Source organism: Papio anubis, chromosome 7 (assembly GCF_008728515.1).
Source record: "Papio anubis isolate 15944 chromosome 7, Panubis1.0, whole genome shotgun sequence".
Taxonomy (NCBI): Eukaryota; Metazoa; Chordata; class Mammalia; order Primates; family Cercopithecidae; genus Papio; species Papio anubis.
The window spans coordinates 30,607,545-30,626,868 of NC_044982.1; the positions used below are offsets into that span (position 1 = coordinate 30,607,545).

At 45.4% G+C, this 19,324-nt stretch overlaps 1 protein-coding gene across 3 annotated transcripts in view; it reads right to left on the bottom strand.

Moving 5' to 3' along the window:
• IFT43 (intraflagellar transport 43) overlaps nt 1-19,324 on the bottom strand; it is a 96,772-nt gene that overhangs the window by 24,815 nt on the left and 52,633 nt on the right. The window lies entirely within an intron of this gene.

Below are 19,324 nucleotides of genomic sequence, written 5' to 3' on the forward strand. Positions count from 1 at the left end.
TTCCACAATTCTGTTATTGTGGATTTTTTGTTTGTTTGTTTTAAATGAGTTATTTTAAGTCAGAAATCTAGCACCATGATGAGCAACAGCAAAGGATGGCAAATGGCCTGGAGGCAGGATGTAGACCTTGACAGGGTGGGCCACCAGCCTCGCCAGCAAGAACTGGTTTCTTGGAGCCAATCAGCAATTCCTGCAAAACGCAAATAACTCCCCCTGCCAAAAGCAGAATTCTACATTCTTTTTTTTTTTTGTCAATTAAAAAATAAAAATTTCAGCCAGGCACAATGGCTCATGCCTGTAATCCTAATACTTTGGGAGGCCAAAGCAGGTGGATCATTTGAGGTCAGGAGTTCGAGACCAGCCTGGTCAACATGGTGAAACCCCATCTCTACTAAAAATACAAAAATTAGCTGGGTATGGTGGTGGGTGCCTGTAATCCCAGCTACTCAGAGGCTGAGACAGGAGAATCACTTGAACACGGAAGGTGGAGATTGTGGTGAGCCAAGATCACGCCATTTCACTCCAGCCTGGTGACAGAGTGAGACTCCGTCTCAAAAAAAAAAATTAATAATATAAAATTAAAAAATTAAAAATTATTTTTAAAAGTCAAAGTTTAAATAGACTGCTTTCCATGGAATTTACTCTATCAACTGTACTATTTTTAAAAAGAAAGAATGACGGCTGAAGTGAGGTGGGAGAATGGGTAGGTCAAGCTGGAAGAACAGGGTATAACAACTCTAAGGGAATCTCCCCCAGGCTGCAGTTTCCGACCCTTAAAGAGAGATAAAGGAGACTCAGCAATGAGGGTTAGGAGGGCAGAGGGGAACAGAATGGGTAGTGGGAGGCACCATGGGGAAACCACTGCAGGGTGCCCAGGGCATCCCCAGCCTGGTGTTGCTGGAGGCTATAGACTTCCAACGCCTGTTCTAAGTCAACGGAATCCTAAAGGAAGAGCACCCAGTAGCCACCAAAGCCACCTTCTGTCTGTGTGGGAGGATAGAAGCTGTCTTCCTAGTTCACGCCGTTCCCGAGGACCAATGCCTCTAACTGTCCTCATGAAGTTAAACTCTATACCTCCACTGTCCGAATGACACAGCTAATGTCACCAAGGGTAGACGTGCTTGGATGAAAACAGGGATAAGAGAAGAATCCTGGGATTAAAGAGGCTACGAAGAAAGGCTGACGCCTTTGTTGTGTACATAAGAGACATATTCGTCTCCAATTACCCTCAGGAGTTATGACCGAATCGTTCCTTCCCTACACAATGTGCGGTGGCAAAACCAGCCGCGATTCTGTCTGAAGGAAACAATAATGATAATGCTAATCTTTGGGGGGAGGCTGAATAATTGCCATTTATCCACTCAACATCCAAAAGGGGGATGAGTTTAATATTCAGCTTAATTGCTGCTGAGCCCACATCCTGCTCTCTCTCGCTCTAGGGGGAGCCCAAGGACTCTCCCGACAGAGGAAGCAGAAAAATCAAATGGAGTCCTCAAGGACGGGCAGCAGGGATGCCCTCAGGTGGCGTCTTCTCTCTCATTCTCTCTCTCTCTCTCACTCTCTGCCAGAAATAACAGGTTCTAGGAGCACACTGAGTGGGATGGTGCACCCTGCCTCTGATCTGGGTCACAGACGGAACACTGGCCACTTCCCAGCATTACCTAGCCTGCAGATGAGTTTGGTCTAAACCATACTGCTGTCTGTTTATTTTTTGTTTTGTTCTGTTTTAATGTAAATTCATTGCCAAAATGGGGAGATTTTGTATACAAATCCAAATTTCTAAATTCTAACTTTTTAGTTTAACTTTTCGGCCTGGCAATACTGGACATGCAGTGGATGAACCTGAGCTCCCCCAACCCCGCATTGCTCCCAAACACTGGGGGTCCAGAACTAGTCCTCAATTACGTCATCTACGCTGTTGGTTTTCCAATAGGAGTGAGGAGGCTGGCAAAGTGCGTCCTGTAGCTATGCAGCTATCAAATGTGAGGAGGCAAAAAGACAAAGTGGGGAGCGTGTTTTAGGAAAACTGGCAGAGTATATTTCTTTATAGAAATGCGAATATGCAAATAATTTGTGTATGTATCTCAGGAATATGACTGAAGGTGCCATTCTGAAATAAAACCCCACTTCACAGATTTACTTTATCTGCCTGGTCCTCAAAGGCACCTCAGGGTAGTGCAGCGACAAGCAGCCCAGCAAAAGACACAGAATCTAGCACCATGTTTTTTAAACTTCAGGTCATGACCCACTACTGAGCCATGAAACCAGTTTTGTGGCTCACCACCAGCATTCCTTTCCTTTTAAAATTTTTCTTTCATCTTTCTTTTTTAATAGCACAGAAAATGCAGTGTGCTGAAAATAGTAAGGATAGGTATTATATAAACGTTTTGTTTCCTGTTTTATGTGTACCCATACCCAATCATGAAGTATATTTTTAATTAATTTACTTTTTTTTTTTTTTTTTTAGAGACAGGGTCTCGTTCTGTGGCCCAGAGTGGAGTGCAGTGTTGGGATCATGGCTCACTGCAGCCTCAAACTCCTGGGCTCATGTTATCCTCCCACCTCTACAAGTGCGTGCCACTGTCCCTGGCTAATTTTTTTTTTTCTATTTTTTTGTAGAAACAGGGTCTCACTATGTTGTCCAGGTTGTTCTTAAACTCCTGACCTCAAGCAATTCTCCTGCTTTTGCCTCCCAAAGCACTGGGATTCAGGCATGGGCCACTGTGCTCAGCCCTGAGTGTATTTTTAAACTACTGGTGACAGGTTAAAAACAAACAAGCAAGCAAACAAACAAGAACCTAAAACACAGTAGTCTACCACAGTCCACAGGGTAGGTAATCAGAGAAGAATCTGATATGGAAGTTCTGCCTCCCAGACTGTGTGGGGACAGAGGCTGAGGTAAAGAATTATGGGTTCTGGAGCACCTCTTCACAGACACTTCATTCCCAACTTCTGAGGAAACTGAGGCTGTCGATGAGGCTTGTGTGGCCTGGTCCCAGCCCCCTGGCAGGCTGTCTGCAGAGCTGAGATCAGCATAGCCTTGGGCTGCCGGTTTATTTCTGCACTCAGGGCCCCCGTGCCTTTTCCCCCAAAAGTGGCTATTAGAAATTTGGGGAACCTGGCAAATCATAATTCCAGCAAGATCACCTCACACAGAGCACTTTTCAATCCTCTTCAAAGACATTCACATCTACAAACACTACCTCGGCTGAGTTCTGGAGAAGAGGAAAAGCAGGTTTCAGCAGAACAATTTTAAACACAGAGAGGGACGCTGGGCACTGCGGCTGTGGGCTTCACCCAAATCACAGAGCTAGTTAGTGATGAAGCTGAAACTAGAATCCATGTCTCCCGACTTTCACCCTAGATTCCAAACACCTTGCCTCAAGCCTTTTCAAAGGAAGATACCAGTTGATTATCTAATATCCCTAAGGCACCCAGACATCTGCTTGGATTTACTGTGTAGACGGTCCCTTCTTGATTTTCTCTCCTAATGGAAGGCACGATATGGTATAGACAGCGAATTGGAAGCTGGAGAGAATCTTTTAAATTAGTCGTTCTTCAACAGTGGTGCACAAGACTCACCCCCGGAAGCTTTTTCAGTGTACATGGGCTGGGCTTACTCCTCATCCCTCTGAGGTAGTAACTTCTAGAAATGGGACCTAGTCACGTAGATGAGACTCCTTGCCCTAAGCTTTGAGACATTCAGCTGAATACTCCAGTTGCTAAGCAGCAAAACTGAAACTTATTTGCCTTCTCCTCCTGAGTTGCCTACTTTCTTCTAACAGAAGTGTGAATGAACATGGACTTGACCTAAAGGATGCGAGGAGGAAGAAATAGCAAGGGGCCTGAATGGTCCACTAGGTGAAGTCTCTGTTCCTGAGTGATCCCGAAATTCACGCCCGAGTCCGTGGTGTTCATGAAAACTAAGCAGGTGTTCTCCACCACACCAGGCGCAGAGCAATCTAGATCCGATTAGAGATGCTTGTTCAATATTCAAAATGTAATACACAGAGGTTGCTGAACCAGCACTTTGGAAAGTTAATTAAATGCCAGGTTTCTTTTTAAGAGCTACTCCATCACTCACTGATTGCTTTGGCCATTTCGCAGAATGAAGTTTTAACCCGGGACAGTGACAGCAAACGTTCTCTGTCACCTCCGCCTTGTGGAGCAGGGTGAGGGAGGAAAGACACACCAGCTCCCCCTCCCCACATCACAGCGGGCTGATGGCCCTTTCCAAATTGCCTACAACACTCAGCCACGAAGCTGCCAAGGACTCAGAAGCTTGGCTTCTCAGGTAGAGGATGTGAAGGTGAAGGGGGTTGTCTTGCTGATGTGACCTGCATTTAAAGCCCAGTTCTCAGCTCCACACTCACCCAGTCCCTTCCTGGTCTTCATCCCAGCTTCTCTCTGACCCACACTGAGCCTCTCCTGCCTGGCTCAGCACACCCACTGTCAACTCTCAGGGGAAAGAAAGCCCAGTTCCAGGCCCCGGCCCACCCTTCCTTTATGCTGCCCCTTCCCCCACAAACCTGCCCTAAGAAGGATGACGACTGACGACAACAGTCAACATCTACCCAGCTTGTTAGGCACCAGCCACTGTCATTATATTATTTATAATACTATTATACAATTATATCATCACATACATCCTATACAGTATACATTATCTTATTTCAGTATCATAGTACCTTATTTTATTCTCTCTGTTTTACAGGTGAGGAGCTCAGAGAGGTAAGTAACTTGCCTAAGGTCACCTACCTAGAAAGTGGTAGGGCCAGAATGCAAGCAGAGTGTCTGACTCCAAAGCTCAGTTCCCAGCCCTTACACCATGGAGACATGCAGGCATTTCTACAGCATGGGAAATGCTCCTCTGCTTCAAATCCAACTAATATTTTCAGGACAGGGACATCCTTTCAACTTATAGTACGGCTGTAGCTTTGTCATTCCTGATGATCTGGTAGTTAATTTTGGCTTCATTGTTCTGTGATTTGTTATATTTAAAATGCAACAGTGTGCATCATGGCAAAAAGAAATCCTGTCTAGCTAAGTCACTTTTATTTCCATATTCCTCCCTTTTTGAATTTCTTTTGCTCAAATGTAATCCCTTTCTTTGGCATTTTGGAGCCCACACTGACATTTAATGGTGTGATTTGGGCAGCTGAGCACAAGGTGGATTCCAGTGGCACATCTGTGACTTCAGCCACGTGGGACCACAGCGGAATCTTGGATCCTCATAGTTTTATTCCTGCCTGCGGGGTCTGTCTCCTCCCTGCTGCATCAGGGGGCCTGATCTGGCCATCATGATCAAGTGGGACTAGCAGGTAGTGATGACCCCCAACTGCAGGGACCCCATGAACTTCTGGGGAAGAGACCATGAAACAACCTGGATTTTCTTCACCAGAGAGAAGAGGCCTTAACTGCTGCTACATGGGTTATGTGCTGAAGGGTAAAAGGCAGCCCTAATGTAGACATCATCTCAGTTAAAATGTTTCTCTCGAGTTTAATGGAATACTGCAGAGATCTAAATGGAGATAAAGTACCACGGCTCAGAGAACAGCCAGGATGCTATCTTTATGCAGCATGACAATGTTCAGTGGTTAATTAGACACCGTTAACCTATTTTAGCAGGGGACATAACCGGGATAAATGGGGGGAAGTGTCCTTGAAGTCTCTTAATATCCACAGCACATACTAGACCCTAGACCCACCTCCCTGCTGCAAGGCAGAACAGGCTTAAAATAGACCCAAGTGCCAAGCACCTGGAGCCTTGCCTGTGCCCGGGGAAGGCCCTATGCGAGTCCATCCCTCACGGATCACTCTGACCTGGGGAGGAATGTGAAGGGTTTGGATGAATGGTTCTGACTATAACTTGTTGCAGATGAGAGAAACGCCAAAGCCATAGGAAGGCACCTGCATGGTTCCATTTCAAAAGAGAAGAAACTACAGCCAGGGGTCAAATGCATGAAGAAAAACTGGCCAAGGGAAGAGCAGGAAAGAGATGCCAACTACATTGATGCCAAAGCTACTTTATGTTTTTAAAATGTCAAGTTAAAATTTCCTCCTCTGGAAAGAAAAAAATCAAAATGCCATTTTCTTGCAAGGTTTTCTACCCTCATTATTTTTAAATGTCCAAGAAAAATCTCACAGCTGCCTCCAAATCTCATTGAGGTAAATTTTACCAAGGCATGAGAGAGAGAAGGCAATATTCCTGGATCATCTAATGTCACCAGCAAATCCAGAACCAAGGCTCTACTTTATAAATGTGTGAACTGCCAAATGAGCCTTTGCAGTGAAAACCCAAATGTGAGGAAAGGAGAAATCTGCCATTGTCATCTTGGCTACACTGCTCATTCAATCCCAAGCAGTACACTGGATAATTGGGGTCCCTCTGCTCTAAGCTGCCCCCACACCTGCAATACTCATTAAAAGCTAGATCTTTCTCATGAACTGAAGTTTTCCTTGTCCAATAGATTTCTCCTCATTTAAATCTCCCCTGAAAGCTGAAGTCACCACCCCTCTTCCCCTCAGTTCCTAGTTCTTGCCACTCATGTGTTTAGCATCCACTATATGCCAGTAGATACCGTATTTTCTTCCTTCTTTTGAAAACAGGCAGGTGTTCCCTAACACCCAAATTTTGGCACTCTGAGGTTTTAGGTCACGCTAGATGATATTTAGTTCCTGCCAGCACAGTTCATCACTAAGATGTCTGGTAGAGAGAGAAAAACTCATGCCCATGTCCTGTCTATAGACCGCCAAGGCCTAGTGAATCACAATGTGATTCCTGGGAGAAGGTTGCCCCCTGCTGGTTAGGTTAAATATGACAGCTTTGTTTTGCTTCAAACTAAATGTATGAAAAAAGGTTGAAATACACAGAAACGCTTTGATTAGCTACAGTTATGGGAACATATAAAATGTAATATGCCTGCTATCAACAAAAGGCAGCAGAGTTTAGAACTCTAGAGGTTTTAGGCATCTCAAATGAACATTTTTTTATTCAGGAAACCGTCACTGGATCACTAATCATCTACTAGGAACAAGTGAGAGGTGTTTGGAATTGGGGATCGTTTGCTCAAGATTTTACAATCCGGCGGGAGAGAAGAACATTACAGAAATAACACTAACACCTCCATAAACTTACATACTGTAAGGTCAAAAAGACTCACCAGCAGATGGGTACCGTGGCGTGCACCTGTAATCCCAGCTACTCAAGAGGCTAAGGTGGGAGAATCACTTCAGCCCAGGAGTTCAAAACCAGCCTAAGCAACACAGCTCTTTAAACAAACAAACAAACAAAAAACAAAAAACAAAACAAAAAGAAACACAAAGAAAACAAACAGAAGACTCCCACCACATCCAAACTCTCAGCGACTAGATGAAGAAGTGGAGACCAGGAGTCCTCAAAGAGATCTAATGAAGGCTCCAAAGTCAGTGGATGCAGTGCCAGACCTGGAAACTGAGGTTCCCAATCCCTCATTCTACTGAGCCCCAGATTTGATAGGACAAGTAAGGAAGGTATAAGCAAACTGTCACAGGAGCACTAAAGAGGGAACCAGCCATTCTAGCTGGGGATCTGGGGAGGCTTCCTGGAAGCCTTGCCAGTGGAGAGATGAGGAGGCTTGCAATGGGCAGAAAAGCTGCAGGAGGGAAACCACTTGAACAGAGGTCAGAGGCATGCGGGGGCCGAGGTGTTTGGAAAACAGCAGGGGACACGGCGCGGCTGAAATACGGATAAGATGGTGGCTGGAGATGAGAATGGCATCAGGGCTGGGTGGGTAAGCATTAAGACCAAATAAGATGGTATTACTGGTGTCAACTCTATAAATATATACACTGCCATTGATCAGGGATCAGGAGGGATTCTGGGGCTGGAAATTAATTTTCCCTGGGTGCTCTGCTTTCCCCCTTCAAGTTACTTATGACCACATATAGAGACCTCAATGACCTAATATTATGCAACTTACCCTGTATCCTGCAGTACAAAAGCAGCACAGAGCAGTTAAGTGGAAGAAGTTGTTACTCTTCCCGCTGGGAGAAAGAAGGGGGTTGGGGGTGGGGAGAAGCAGCCACGAAGAACTGCTGTATGAGTGTTCCCCAAATGCCTGCCATTTCCAAGTACCACCTTCACCAATTTTGCTACAGCTATGTACTTTCTGCAACTACTTAGGATTTTCTTTAAATTGATTTCTTGGTTTTAATAATTTTTTTTTTAAAAAGAAAACTCTCTATCCTCAATGGAAAGCTATCATCACCAGCCATAGGGAAATAATTGTAAAAAACAACACAGCTTTTTAAAAAACTACAAACTTGATTAGCTAGACATTGCTGTTTGTTAAAAATCCAAGAGCCCACGGCCTATTTTGTATTAAAAGGGGAGATTAGCAGGGTTAGAGAAGTGTTAAAGAAAGACTGGCTGTAAATGGAGACTTTTCCATTGGCATGATCAGAGGAACTGAAAGCTAGTGGAAAAGAGTAACTTTGGGACTAGACACAAATCTTGGGGAAACAGAGCTACTAGGATGGAGGATGGAGATAAACGAGATGGCATGTGGTAACTGAGACAAGTAGAAACCGTGTGCCACAAGTCAAGGGACAAACTTCTCAGTGCTTCTGGAAACCTTTATTTCAATTCATGTTTAATTGTTGGAGTGGGTCTTTTACTTTTCCTGTACAGAAGTTTCTGCTCTATAACAGGGAAACCTGTAAAGATTTCCTTCTGGTAACTAACCCACCATCTTCTCTGCTTCTGTTCTTCTTTTACATCCTGTGGTCCCCCCGAAATCCCATAAATACACTGAGACTCACCCAAACGATGAGGTACATGAAGAGAAGGTGCCTCAGCTCTGGTTGCCGGCATGCGAGCCACTGGGGGAGCACAGGACCATGTGTGGCAGCCTCCTGGGAGGCTCAGGGCCCACCCCGGTGAATCCCTGGTAAATAGGAACCAAGGGCACCCTGCCACTTCAACACGTGGGCTCTTTTACAATGGGTGCTGTGAAACCTGGAGAAACTAGTGTAGCCATCAGTATTCAGCTCTGGTGGGGGCAGCATGGGTCAAAAAGTAAAATCTCTGACCGACCCACTAGAGCAGAACAAACTCAGATGATGTGAGGGGCCTCCATTTCCTATGCATATTTATACCTATGTGTGCCCAACCTGTTTCATCTATATTTAAATTGCTTTCGGGTACTTCTCCATACAGGACTCAAATGATGTTCACAGATGCATTTTATTTTTGAGAGACCAAATCCATCAAAGGGAGAACAAGGAGATCATTTATGTTCGGAGAATTTTAACCAATGGTTGGCATCTCTAATCATTCCCTCCTGGCTTTCAGCTGCTCACTCTGCAAAGCAGCAGGTCCCCCTTAGCAGAGACTGGCTGGCTCGGGGGACACAACTTTTTTCCTTGGAAGTTTTTTTGTTCTATAAGATTGCTTCATACGATCAACATCTCAATTCTGTGAGGGTCCCAGAGGATAGCAGTAAAGAGAATTTTATTCTAACAGACTCACTCTTGCACAAATAGTATAGTGCATGGCCTTTTCGTGAACTTGAGATAAATGCATGCAGTGCTCAAGGTTTGAGAATGGGCATGGCTGCAGAATGAGAGGCACATTCTATTATACTAATTAGCTGTACGACCTTGGGCAGTGGGGCAAGGTGACATTTAAGGGCCTTTCTAACTCTGAGATTCTATAACTCAGCGTCACTTAACCTCCCTAGTTCTCATTTTCTCCATCTCCAAATGGAAGGGGCCAGACTCCATAGCTTCTCAGGTCTCTCCCCAGCTCTGTGAATGATCACCAACCCTGCCTCCCCTTGATCCTGGCCCCCACCCACATCTGTTCCCCATTAATACTGCTCTCCATTCTGACAACCCCCACGCAGCCCCTTCCTTGCAACTGGTTTATCCAGCCCTAAAAATCTCAATCAAGACAGTGTAGTGTGCAGGTTTGGAAACTGCAATGACAAAAAAAAAAAAAGGGGGGGGGGGGGGAGGGGGGGGAAGGAACAGAGGGAGCAAGGCAGGCGGGTGAGCAGGCCTGCCTCTTCCCTTTTTCAATTACTTTTAGGCAAAACAAAGTTGACCCAAACTCTCTTCCTACTTAAGAATTTAAGGCATTTTCCTCCTTGGTCTGTCTCTCTTTTTCTTAGCTGTTGTCGGACCTGCTATAACTTTCCAGATTGCACATAGAAATATTACTTCCCCTTTATACTCCTCTCCTAAACAGTTAACCTGCTCTTAACATTTCCATTTGTTTTCTTCCTGCTTAATATGACTTCTTTATTTCCTTTCTCTCCAAGCAGTTGGAAAGAGGATAGCTACCTAGACCTGCTAAACCCTCCAAACAGAGGGAACTCAGAAACCAACCTTCCTATTCCTCAAGTCAGAGAGGACTCCAAGAACCGCAGGCTCGATTACTCAGAATCGGGCCAGCCAAGGTATAGGTGCTGAGCTCTAATCTCGGGCCCCAATTTAAACAACTAGCTTGAAGCCAGTGGTTCTGAACATGGGCTCCAGGGTCAGAGGGTGCTATGGTTTGAATATTTGTGGCCCCTCCAAAATTGATGTTGAAACTTAATCCCCAATGCAACAGTATTCAGGAGGTGACAAGGCCATGAGGACTCCACCCTCAGGGATGGGATTAGTCCCTTATGGAAGGGCTGGTGGGTAGCTAGTCCCTGTTGCCCTTCTGCCTTCTGCCAGGTGAGTCCATAGCAACAAGGCATCTTGGAAGTATACAGTAGCCCTCACCAGACACTGAATCTTCTAGTGCCTTCATCTCAGACTTCCCAGACTCCAGAACGGTGAGACATACGTTTCCATTATTTATAGACTACCCAGACTATGGTACTTTGTTATAGCAGCAGAAATTGGCTATAGGTGCAGAACAAAGTTTCATAGGTTCTGGCTTTAGAACAAAGTTTCATCATTCATTAGCTGCATGCTCTTGGGCAAGTCACTTTAAACTCTGCCAAGCTGGTGATAATATCAAATTCTACTTCACAATGTTGTTCTAAAAATCAACTAAGTTAATTCAGGAAAAGCATTTTGCATAGAACTTGGCACACAGGAAGTGCTCGGTGAACAGTGGCTGTTGCTACCACCATCATTATTGTGGTGGTGGTGGTGGTGGTTCTCATCCAGTCTCTTCCCTGTGCTGCTTGTCCTTGCTTGAGATGTCTTTCTCCTCCTCGATCCTGTAACTGATCCCCACCCCTGAGATGGGTGCTGGCTGGGTGTGCCCAGGGGAGTGGCTTCATGCTTTTTGCTTCTGGGGACCCACCACTTCCCCTGCTTGCACATATTTCTGCCTCCCTTGCTGAACTTGTCCAGGCCACCCTCAGTGGCAAGTCCAGCAGCCTGCCCTCACCACTTGACCTGTTGACCCCATCTATAGACCCCCAGCCCCACACGAGAAACATTTTGTCCCGCTCATGAAGCCTCCCCACCAGCTGGCCACTGCTTACCACAACACGATTAATTTACCTCTCAGTTTCTCAGCAGGTAGCCCTCTCATTTTTTTCCATCTCCTACTTTACTTGTTCTGCCTCTTGGTTCCCTTTTAGTCACTTCTGTTTAATCCTGTCTAAAAAGCAACTTTTTCTGGCTTTCATATCTTTCTGAAGGATTCTCCACCTCTGGGAAGCTTCTAGAATGAGGTGAAATGGTTTCTGTGCTACCTACACACCTAACCCTCCCCATCACATGACACAGTCTTTATATTAGGGCAGCCTCATCCAGTGACTTCTGAAACTCAGCTCGATGGTGTCAGACCACAGAAAATAGCCTGGCACCCACCCAAAGTCATCTCCCCCATCTTGATTCAAATACCAGTTTTGTTTGGGGTGACAATGACCCAACTAAAAATCTGTTTCCCTGCTTCTCTGGGGCTGAGGGGTAGTCCCGGGAGAAAGATGCAGCACATTCTTCTCCCTCACCTCCAAAAAACAAATTCTTGCTAAGAAAGAGCCCTTCACCATCACTTTCATGTCACTCTTTTTTCTGCCTGGAAAACAGAGGTGAGGCTTGGCGGTATAGCAGCCATCCCACAACCAGGAGGCATGAGCATGGTGACAAAGGCCCCGCATGCTAAGGATGGGGGGGCAGGAAGGGAAAGAGCTCCATCCCTCCTGGCTCTGGGGGTGCCTATAGCCCTGGGCTGCTAAGCCCTGGACCTCTGCTTTTGCGAGACAAACTCCTTTCTGTTTAAGCTTCTGTTAATGGGATTTTCTGTTGACCGCAGATTTTTAACTCCAATTACTATAGCACATCTCAAATGAGAACTCATTCTAGTCAGGAAGGAATACAAATCCTATGGAAAAAGCAACCTCACATAATTATAATTAGTTCAACTTCATATATAGTTTCAGAAGAGAAAGCGATGATTTGAAATGGATGCAGGAGAAGCAGAATTCTAAGGATGTGAGAGACATCGTCAATATCTGCTAGAGAAAAAGGTGGCAAACCCAGAGGAAAAAGATGAGCACACCCTTTCCACAACTTTAGCCTGAAAAGAGAACTCTTGCTATAAAGAATGAGGATGAGTGAGCCCTTAAGAAGAGTGTGTTACTGTGATTTATAATAAGAAATATATATTTGGTCTTCATCTAAATACAGATGACCCTTGAACAATGTGGGTGTTAGGGCACTGGCCCCCCATACAGTTGAAGTTTCACTTAACCACATACAGCCCACCGTTGACTGGAAATCTCACTAGTAACATAGTCAATTAATACATATTTTGTACGTTATATGTGCTATATACTGTATTACAATAAAGTAAGCTAGAGGAAAATCAGAAGGAAGAAAAATACATTTACTACTCATTAACTGGAAGTGGATCAGGAGGAGGAGAAGGAGGAGGAGGGGTTGGGCTTGCTGTCTCAGGGGTAGTAGAGGCAGAAGAAAATCCTCCTACAAGTGGACTTTCTCAGTTCTAAAGGCCAACTGTAAATATTTGGTTTCCTGGCACACAGCTCCTAAAACCCTTGGAATCTCCAAAGTGATACGTCTTTTTGTATGCTAATGAATGACTGATGGGAGATAGATGGATGGGGGGACTCCTGGATGGTCTCAGGAGGGAGGCTGGTTGCCAGGGGAACCTACTCCCTGACCTCAGGAGAGGAGATGGGCTGAAGGTTGATTTGATCACCAATGACCAATGATTTAATCAATTGTGCATACATAATGATGCTTCCATAAACACCCAAAATGACTAGGTTCTGAGAGCTTCTGGGCTGGAGAGCAAGAATGTATTCACCTGATGGGAAGGTGGCACACTTCAGCTCCATGGGAACAGAAGCTCCTACAACTGGGTCCTTTCCAAACCTTGCCCTATATAGCTCTTCATCTGGATCCTTTAAAATATGCTTTGTGGCCTGGCATGGTGGCTCACGCCTGTAATTCCAGCACTTTGGGAGGCTGAGGCAGGTGGATCACTTGAGGCCAGGAGTTCAAGACCAGCCTGGTCAACATGGTGAAACTGGGTCTCTATTAAAAATACAAAAATTAGCTGGGCGTGGTGGTACATGCCTGTAATCCCAGCTACTCAGGAGGCTGAGGCACATAGGGCAGAAGGTGGAGGTTACAGTGAGCCGAGATAGCGCCACCGCATTCAAGCCTGGGTGACTAAGTAAGACTCTGTCTCAAAACAAAACAAAACAAAAAAGAGAAATAAAATATGCTTTGTAATAAATTGGTGATAGTAAGTAAAGTGTTTGTTTCCCTGAGCTGTGAGCTACTCTAGCAAATTAATCAAGCCGGAGAGGGGGTCATAGGAACGCTCGATTTACAGCCAGTGGTTCAGAAGCACAGGTAAAACCACCCAAGGCTTACAACTGGCACTGGAAATGTGGGACAGTCTTGTGGGACTCAGCTCTGAACCTGCGAGATCTGATGTTAACTCCAGGCAGATAGCATCAGAATTGAGTAAAACTGTAGAACAGCCAGCTAGTGTCCACTGCAGAACTGGCTAGTGTATGGAGAAAAACTTCCATACATCTGGTGTCAGAAGTGGAGCACTGAGGGTATAGTAGGAGAAAACAGTTTCCACATTGTGCCAAGAGGACTCTACATTGGGAGAAACAGATTTCTTTTTACATCTGCAAGTACCCCAAGGTTGTCCCATGTCAAAAAGGCATTCAGAAGTGTGGGAGGCAGTGGCTGCAGTGAGCCAAGATCGCACCACTGCACTCCAGCCTGGGCGACAGAGCGAGGCTCCATCTCAAAAAAAAAAAAAAGTGTGATACCTTGCACCACCAGTCATGCACTGTCAACACCGCAGTGGCTCCTATTTCCTAAAAAAGGAGGGCCTGCCTGGAATTCCAGGCCCTGCACAGGAGCTCTTCTCTACCCTGCCCACCTACCCTTCTACTCCCCTCTGCAAAGCCTGGTGTGCTCATCCTAAACACACTGTGGTGGTTCATTCATACCCCTACTCACCTGACCCCCAGCCTCACCTCAATGCTTGTCAATTGTTTTATTTCAAGGTAATATAATAACTCAGAAACTAAAAGGACTTGTTTCAAGCAAGCCAGCGAGAAAGTATGTTTCAGATGGCTTTTCTAGAAAGTATGTTCACATCCTTTTGGAGTTGGAGAGGGCCTTTGAGATCTCTTGTGTGTAAGGCTGAAGAGACAGAGGCCAAGGGCACTGAGCTGGTTGCATGGGGCTGCTACACTACACCTCTCTTCCTCCCACCCCAGCCCAGGGCTCTGCTCTGTGCCCACTGCAGAGGCAGATGTCCTGACTCCTAATGACACCTGGAGAAAAGGTGACCCAATAAGAGAAAGTGGCTCAGAAACAAACTTAGGAAATGGCCTCAAAGGCAGAAACGTAACCCAATTTAACATGTACTTGGAGTGCCTCGCTCTGGGCTACTCTGCCCTAGTCTGCCATAGCATCACAGGCCCCGAAACCAGAAGCAGTTTTACAGGTGCACCCGTAACTAGAACCTGGCTCCTGAGTGGGCTGCCTGGAATGGATCCAGTTCTTAGAGGGCACTGCAGGGTTAGACGGGACAATCATTTCCAATGCTTAATTGAACTTAATGACTAGCCTAATTAAGCTTTTTAATGGCAGGGCTGGCAGGGCCTTGGCCAGTACCCCTAAGCACAGGCTGCATCCTCTGCACTCACCTTCTTCTGGTGGGTCAGGCAGCTGGCTGGAGCACAGCTCTGCAGAGAGCAAGGCCAAAGGAAGCTCGGAAGGGCTTAGGTCATGCATGCATTCCTTGCTATTATTCTCACAAGCTGAACATGTTGGTTTCTTGTCAAAATAGCCCTCACAGAATATCTGCTGAGGCTCTACCATGGGCAAAGATGCTGTATCAGGTGTCAAGGGGCATAAAAACAGAAGGCAGCAAAGCACTGAGAATAAGACCAAGATCCCTACAATCAGACTTACCTGGGTCCAAATTCTGGCTGGCTACTCACTAGCTGTGTGACTCTGAGCAAGTTACTTAACTTTGTGAATGTCAGTTTCCTTATCTGCAAGCAGGGATAATAATGGAGTTGTTTTGAGGAAAAAGATAACTGTGTTTAGCACAGTGGCCAGCAAAAGAAGTCACAATAAATAATGTGTGTACGTGTGTGTGTGTGTCCTCGTCCATACAATACAAGGACTGGACAAGACGTGGGCTATCCACAAACGGGTTCTGCAGCACATTCCTGGAAGCCAGAATCTGTTTTCTGAGGATGAAGCTGCAAATTTCCTAAAGTCTAGAGCTGTCTAAAAAAATCTCAGGGGATAGATAATGGCAAAAAAAGAAAGAACGAACCTAAATGTCCACCAACAGGGGAATAGTGCATCCGTACCACGGGATTATCACGGGGCAGTAAGAAAACTGCTGTAAATCCATGTGTATTAAAACATCTCTAGGATGTACTTACTGCAAAGACAAAAAAGAATGTAAGGTGCAGAATGTACTTAATGTGATCTGTTTACTTAAAAAAAAAACATAGACTTTTGTACATACATGTATTGAAGTGTGTAACAGATACTAACAAACTATTCCAGTAATTACTTCTAGAGAGATGGCTAGGATCAGAGTAAACAGTTTTAGGCACATTTAGCTTTATCTGTCTTGTTTGAATTTTTACATCATTAAAGAGCTATCAGTTTGCTTGTACAACTAAAAAGGACTTTATTAAAAACAGAATCAGTGGGGCTGTTTCTACCAAGTTCCCCAGCTAGAGGGGTCCAAGTAGACCTCGGCAAGCACTTAATAGAAACACTAGAATTTGACAGGACATTGGATGAGACTGGCTCTAACTTTCTACTCTTGCAAGCTCTGCATTTTGTGCCAGTCCAAAAAATCAAAGGAATATTCCACAGGTGACTGTGCTTTTGGCTGTTATCATTTAAGGGACACTTCTGTGGACCACTCATTTCTTTCCTGACCCTCTAAGACCCTCTAACTTTACAATACTACTCTTGGCTCCAATAACTGACCTGCTCTAGTCACCAGAGCATTTTCATTTCTACAAAACTAGAAACTGTAAAGGGCCAAAAGTCAAAGCCTTCACAGGACATCCTGAGAACCCATTCTAGAACACTCTTTGTTTTAATTACAACAAAGGTCAAAGGTAGCTTCACTTAAGAAAAGCTGAAGGCCAGAGAGGAAGCTGGGAGCAGGCTCTCCGGGAGGTAAGCCTTGTGCCTGCACTTGGCCATCTTTTGGCAGCCTTCCCTGCAAGGCCAGCCCACAGGCAGTTGAGAAACAGTTCTGCTGACTCGGGCCCTTAGAGGTACAGCCCTTGTACAATGTGTGGCCTCAGGGTCTCAGCTGTCCTTTCCCTGGCACACATGCACAGGCAGCAAGTTCATCTCGAGTCCCCGCGTGTTCTCCAGCCACTTCCCTAGGGCATCGGGTGCTCCCCTCTGCTCCAGGGAGGGAACTGACTGGGGTCACTTGTCAGGAGGACTGCTCCGCTTTTCAGAGTGGGAAGCGAAGTATCCAAATGCTGCTGCAGCAGGGCTTGTGGGGATACACTGCGGTCCCCTTTGAATGGGAAGCACTCGACAGAAGTGCAAGAGTCCAATGATTTCATGCTTAGTCATTTGCCTAAGTAAATGGGCTTTGTGACACTAGTCACTAGCCATCTGAGGCCTTAAACTGCAATGAACATAACCTAGAACATCTCTGCTTGCTCTGTGCCAAATGTCACTGTATCAGTGCAAGTAGAAGTGCATGAAAGTGCTCACCCAAATCCTCAATGAGAAAAAGGCTGATGCACCTTCATACCTCTTCCCTAGCCTATGGGATCTATGTGTACCATGTCTAAAGCCTTCACAATACTTTCCAAGGGTGATGTTATGCCTATCACATGAATAAACAATAGAGGTCTGGTTTCTTCAGTCTGGGAAGATATCACCTGTATTGCCTGCCTATCATTACTTTCATTGAAACAGGAAATTTCGGAGTACTCTGTAGCCCTTAAAAATAAGGCTGTTAGGCCAGGTGCGGTGGCTCACGCCTGTAATCCCAGCACTTTGGGAGGCCGAGGTGGGCGAATCACGAGGTCAGGAGATCGAGACCATCCTGGCTAACACAGTGAAACCCCGTCTCTACTAAAAATACAAAATATTAGCCTGGCGAGGTGGCGGGCGCCTGTAGTCCCAGCTACTTGGGAGGCTGAGGCAGAAGAATGGTGTGAACCCGGGAGGCGGAGCTTGCAGTGAGAGGAGATCGCGCCACTGCACTCCAGCCTGGGCGACAGAGCTAGACTCCGTCTCAGAAAAAAAAATAAATAAATAAGGCTGTTCAGCCAGGTACAGGTACAGTGACTCACACTATAATCCCAGCACTTTTGGAGGCCAAGGTGGGAGGATGGCTTGAGCCCAGGAGTTCAAAAACAGCCTGGGCTACATAGTGAGACCCTGTCTCCAAAAAAAAATAAAAAATTAGCTGGGTGTGGTGGCACACACCTGCAGTCCCACCTACTCAAGAGCTGAAATGGGAGGATTTCTTGAGGTTGGGAGGTCAAGGCTGCAGTGAGCCATGATCACACCACTTCATTCCAGCCTGGGTGACAGAGTGAGACCCTGTTTCTAAAAAAGAAAAGAAGCTCTTCTACTCCGTACCAAGATTCAGAAAGATCAGCAATAAATATTGTTAGAGATTTTTTTAAAAGTGCAGCATGTATATGTTCCCATTTGTATTGGTAGGTGGGTGAGGAAAATATATTAACCTGCACAGAGTACCTTTGGAGAGAAACACGAAAAAAACTGGTTAAAAGTGGTTGCCTCCAGGAGAGGAAACTGGGTGCCTGAGAAAGTCAGGAAGGGAGAGAAAGACTCAGGTTTCATATCCCACTCTTTCATATCTTTTGAATTCTATACTATGTTTATTTTTATTTTAAAAATAAATAAATAAAATTCACCAGGACTTCTAATGTCTCAAAAGAAGACATGATGTTATACAAAGGCTAAAATCTAAAAATGTATACTGTCTCCACATCCCACTCCCTTTCTCTCTCTTCCAGCCCTCTTGAAATGATCCACCTTTCTCAACTTAGTTACATTTGAGCTTTAAGGTCAAAGACACTTCACTCCGCAAAAAGGCAGGCCAGGCACAATGACTCACCCCTGTAATCCCAGCACTTTGGGAGGCCAAGGCAGGAGGATTGCATGAGATCAGGGGTTCAAAACCAGCCTCAGTGACATAGCAAGACTTTATCTCTACAAAAAATGTAAAAATGTGGTGAGTGTGGTGGCGCACGCCTGTAGTCCCAACTACTCAGGAGTACCTGTAGTCCCAGCTACTGAGGAGGCTGAGGCAGGAGGACAGCTTGAGCCCAGGAGTTTGAGGTTACAATGAACTATGATTGCATCCCTACCCTCCAACCTGGGCAACAGAGTGAGACCCTGTCTCAAAAAAAAAAAAAAAAAAAAGCAATATACCATTACAAAAAGGGGTTGTGTCTAACATCATACCCGGGTGCCTATGCGGGACAAGGGTCCACAGAACGAACAAATGCTTACCTTTACATCTGTGCCCACGAATAGTGACTTTCAGGAAGTACCCACCTCACTGTATACACTTCAGGGGCTGAGTAGGAAAGGACACCGGGCCCGAATGGAACTACTAGTTAGAGCGAGGTCTAACTATCAGTTTAACAGGGAACATGCTCCACAGATGAGCTGTTCCACCATGACCCATCCATTATTCTCATTCCTCTCCACCCACCAGAACAAATGAAACCTACCAAAATAATACAAATGTGTGAAGACAGGAAAGGCCTAAGGATAGAACGAGTGTGACACATCTCACACTTTTCCCTACTTCAACGAGGATACTTATTTTTCACTAGTTATTTCA